This window comes from Seriola aureovittata, chromosome 17 (assembly GCF_021018895.1).
Source record: "Seriola aureovittata isolate HTS-2021-v1 ecotype China chromosome 17, ASM2101889v1, whole genome shotgun sequence".
Taxonomy (NCBI): domain Eukaryota; kingdom Metazoa; phylum Chordata; class Actinopteri; order Carangiformes; family Carangidae; genus Seriola; species Seriola aureovittata.
This window is the reverse complement of record NC_079380.1, coordinates 769869-775000: the sequence shown is the minus strand read 5'-3', so window position 1 is coordinate 775000 and position 5132 is coordinate 769869. Positions and strand designations below refer to the sequence as shown.

Sequence of the window (5132 nt, the reverse complement as noted above, 5' to 3'; positions counted from 1 at the left end):
CTTCACAATCTTGTCAATGTCCTGATGATGATGATGATGATGATGATGATGATGATTCAAAAGATGAAGTTTCTCCTTATTTGTGAAACCTGCTAAAGTAGAACTTCACAGGACGCTTCTGATATTTAGGGAAAATAAGACCCTGGATCTGTTGTATACAAATGTCAAGGAGGCCTACCCTACTTCAGCTCTACCACCACTTGGCAGATCAGATCATAATCTGGTTTTTGTTCAGCCTTCCTACAAGTCCTGTGTACTGAGGCAGACTGCAACCACCCGCTCATTCAGGAACTGGACCCCGGAGGCCAGTGAGTGTCTAAGAGACTGTTTTGAGAGCACAGATTGGAATGTCCTGTTGGAGTCACAGGAAAATGATAAAAGCAAGGAGGCTCAACCTTGATAGAATGGTTGAATGTACCACAGACTACATTAACTTCTGTATGGACACTGTTATATCAGCAAGGACTGTACCCTGCTTTCCAAACAACAAACCCTGTAGGACGACCGGCTGAGATAAATGACTACAGACCGGTGGCCCTCACATCACACATCATGAAGACCCTGGAGTGGCTGCTTCTCCACCTTCTGAAGGCCACAGGTTGAACATGCACTAGACCCCCTACAGTTTGCCTACAGAGAACATATTGGAGTGGATGATGCCGTCCTTTAAATGCTCCACTGGCCCATTCTTACTTGGATGAGCCAGGTGGTTACATGAGGATTATGTTCTTTGATTTCTCAAGTGCATTTAACACCATCCAACCCCCCATCCTTAAAGACAAGCTGGAAGGGATGGGGGTGGATCCCTGCTTCACGTCCTGGATTGTGGATTACCTGACGAAGAGACGACCACAGTACGTCAGGCTGGGTGACTGTGTCTCAGGGACAGTGATGAACAGCACTGGGGCTCCACAGGGATCTGTTCTGGCTCTGTTCCTGTTCACCCTGTTTATGGCAGACTTTAAATACAACTGAGTCCTGCCACATCTAGAAATACTTGGATGACTCAGCTATTGTTGCGTGTATCAGGAACGGGGAAGAAGATCTATCTATCTATCTATTGTATCTATCTATTTCCCCTATAAAACAACATGCAACCTACAATTACAACTTTATTCTCATAATATTATGACTTCTTTTCTTGTAAAATTACAATTTTATTCTATGACTTTTTTTCTAAAAGCATGATTTTTTTTCCTCAATGTGACCCTAATAATCCATCATAACTTTCCCTTCATTGCTGCTCAGGACAAAAACACTGTCCAGGGAAAAAAGTGGGAATTTTAACTGTGACTGAATTTATCTGTAACTTGATTTGATTCATTCAGGCTGCTGAAGCCTAAGGAGTTACTAAGGAGTTAGAATGAACCTGAGATACTCTCTGAGGACACACTTAAAAAACACTAAACTTGTGCTTGAGGGTTTGTTTTTCATTTTACATAACAGGTGACAGTGTGGTATTCATGATGCTCAGAGCGCGTCATCATCATCATCTTCCATTAAGAATCACTACGGTGGAGAACCACATGTAGGCGGAACTTAATCACACCACAATGTTACATTCAGGTCCATTACTATCAGCCGTATCAGGCGGGGTTAATGTTCTTCCTCCAGACAAAAGCCTTATTATGTGATTTAGAAATAAAGCCCAGTCCATATTTTATTGCTCGCTTCCATCCATCCACAGCTAAAACAAAAGGCCACAGCAGACGCTATGACGTCACAGTTAAAACGGCTGAATTCCTTTTAGCTGTTTCTGTTTCATTTTCTCTGTCACACCATCAAAGCTTTGTCAGTGTTTTAAACTGACATTTAAAACCCTGACGGTGGTGAATGGGTTCACCAGCTGCTCATCAGCTCCGGAAGCACTAACAAACAAAGCTGAGTGGGATTCACGTTAGTTGCCATTCACTCAGTCACAACACAGGCGTCTACAGTGAAAACACACATTCCAACACTCTCACAGCAAACACACACAAACATGAATCAAACACACTTGACTTTGTGTTGATTGTAACTAAGGTGAGTCATTAGACATGATTGATGCTGCAGGTGAATCAGTGTCGTTCACTCGAACGTTTTAAAGATAAAACTTGACAACATACATTTGAATAAATTCATCAGTTATTCGTTTTGTTATAAACGCTACAGTGTGTAATATGTGACGTTATTCAGAGCAGCAGGTGCCTACCTGTCAGTAGCGTCGTTTGTTTTAGTCTTTTTCCTTCCGGGATGAAAGTCTACCTGGCGCACCTGTTAATCACTCACCTGACGCCGCTCCACCTTCCTCCTTCCGCATTTAAAATAAACGCTTTCCGACGGAGGGGTCAAAATAAGCCACTAGGGAGAGGTACACTGCACACACACCGTGACACTGACGCATGTGTGGCACAGCACCTACAGTATCTGCCAGAGACACTGGAATCATCAGCTGTTTATAAGTTACACATAACATCTGCATATTAGAATTAGCAGTGGCACATGTCAATGAGAACTAGGCTGGTGAGAAGTGGTCAGGGGTGGACAGTAACTAAGTACATTTACCTGAGTACTGTACTTCAGTATATTTTCCAGTATCTGCACTTTACTTGAGTTTTATTTTTTTTAGAAACATCTGACTTTTACTCCTCTACACTTAAAGACTAATATTGTTGACTCCTCTACATTTCTATGAAGTACTTTTACTTTGAAGCAGAGCTGTTAGTCAGTGAATGAATTTTATTTTATTTTGAAAATATGATATACCATACACTGTGTTCATCACAGGAGAAAATCCAATCACAGCAAACTCCTCCACTGTCAGTCATGTTTGAACCTGTCAGCTAACAATGGCGACGTTAGATAAAGATGAGGCAGAAGATTCTGCACCAGAGACCATGCTCTGATCTGAGGTCTGTTAAGGTTTAGAAATAAAGAAAGATTCCTTTCGTTTGAAATGCTTTCTGTGTTTACCACGACCACACTTAGTCACTGACTGAAATATAAGAAATATGAAAACAACAATGGCTTCTTTAATTGATTCAATTGTTTTTATGTCCATGTCTGCAGTCTTTGTATCATACTCTCTCTCTCTCTCTCTCTCTCTCTTTATTCTACAGGTTCTACAGTCAGTCAGTCAGTCGGTCAGTCAGTCAGTCAGTCAGTAGGTTGTTTCAGAGTCATTAGGTTCTGTAAATGTAGAACAATACAACAGTATTAACTGTGTTGACATGAAAAATGTACATTTGAATAATTCAGTACTTTAACTCAAGTAACAATCTGACTGAACAACAACGACTGTCACTCAAGCCATGGAGCTGTGGACTCAGTTCACCTCTGGAAGTGGTAGATGCCAAATAAAATATCATACACTGTTTCTAAGAGCCACAAGCTGGTAAAACAGCAGCAGCTTATCAAAAAACTCCAGTGGCAGACCTCTGAATCAATTAATTTCTCTAAAGACTCTTTGGACATAATGTCACAGTTTTACTTAAATCAGAGTCGGTCATTTTGAAAGCTACAGTCTCTAATATTTGGTCTATTATTGACATAGATCTGGAGGATACATGGGCTCAGTGCTGCATTCTGCATCAACTGTAGATGGACAACTGCATCATCCAACCAAGCAAATACTGAACTACAGTAAGGTTAAAGGAAATAGACATGGATGACCCTGAAAAGCATTGGCCTAACTTTTTTAATATTTTACTCATATTTCAGAGTTAGCTGAGGTTTGGATCAACAACTGTTCCCACAGTACATTTCTGGCTGTATGTTCTAAGTTAGTTGACCATGGTCCAATGTTAGAAATATGAACAGGACCAATTATCACATTTTTCACAAATGTTTTTTATTGACAATCTTTACAAGAGTCAAAAAGCCAAGACTGACATGTAGGATAAATACAGAAACAATAGAAACAACTGTGAAAGTAGTAATAAGAATAAGAACACTATAGGTCAACAAGACTGACGAAAAATAATAAACTTAAACTTAAAGATAAAGGGACAAAAATAAATGGTCAGTCAGGTATCAAAGTGCATATTCATATAGATGTTGGACGTTTTTTAATATAACAGCATTTCACATATTTTTTATATAATGTAATTTCATTTAGACATCAAATGTAGGTGTTCTTTTTAAGAAATTACATTTTATATTTTCATATGTTAGAGTTGGAATATTGTGATTATTGCATGTTATCCAATACTGGAAAGCCTCCCATGTTCTATGGTCTCAGTGTTTGAATTGCAGAAAGTAGAACTATTATGGTGTAAGAGGTCATTACGAGGATAAATCTTGTTCAATATCTTAAAATGAATTTCTTTCACATTTGAGGGACTGGATTTCTGTTCTTACCTTTATTAGACAATTGTTGGTGTATTCTCCAGAGAGAAATAATATGGTCAAGTGGTACACACAGGGGTACAGGCTATAAAAGAAAAGGGCACATCAAGTATCAAGCCTTACTGGAGCCCACAGGACTTTGATCCAGTATGGATGCAGCCTCTAATAAGACTTCAGATTGATTGTGAGGTGAGTAATGAAGTGAAATGATGTCTGAGGTCCGGCATTAAAAGGAGGGACTCAGGAGGAGCGGACCACTTCAGCAGGTGTTTACAAAATATTATAAACATAAATGTTGTTTTGTATCTTCCTTTTTTCTTTGTGTTTACTATTACTTTTATGTATTTTCTTTACTGTTATTATTATGATCATTATTCTTATAATTATTATTATTATTTGTAAACAGAATATGGTTTTCATATAGAATATAAGTAATCCATGTCTACATGATGTATGACGTTAAATAACCTTCTTTAGAGATGTGATACATTCTTATAATGTCAGTGTTGTCTGTAAAACAACGAGGTTGTCATAGTTACGGCGCTACATTTACAAAATAAATATTTGGTTTATTAAAAAATAAATAAATAAAAATCAAAACTTCAGCAGGTGTTTAATGGCTGAAACTTGTTATATTGGAATTGATAAATGAATTGTTTCAGTTTGTCATGTTTTGCTATGTTATGCTTTGGAATGATTATTATTGGTTCAGCAGTGTGGATGGGCGGGACCCAGCCTGTACGGAAATGAACCAATGAACACATCACGTTTCAGTTGTCGTCACATTTTTCCCTACGTGGAAGCAG

The 5132-nt window shown here is 38.6% G+C and overlaps 1 protein-coding gene across 2 annotated transcripts in view; it reads right to left on the bottom strand.

Annotated features, from left to right (window-relative positions):
- Positions 1-2303, bottom strand: part of smim22 (small integral membrane protein 22) — a 7323-nt gene extending 5020 nt beyond the window's left edge. For both annotated transcript variants that reach the window (XM_056401831.1, XM_056401833.1), the window contains exon 1: positions 2192-2303. The gene's annotated coding sequence lies outside the window, so the exon portion shown is untranslated. The remainder of the gene's footprint in view (positions 1-2191) is intronic.
- Between the last annotated feature and the right edge of the window lie 2829 nt (positions 2304-5132).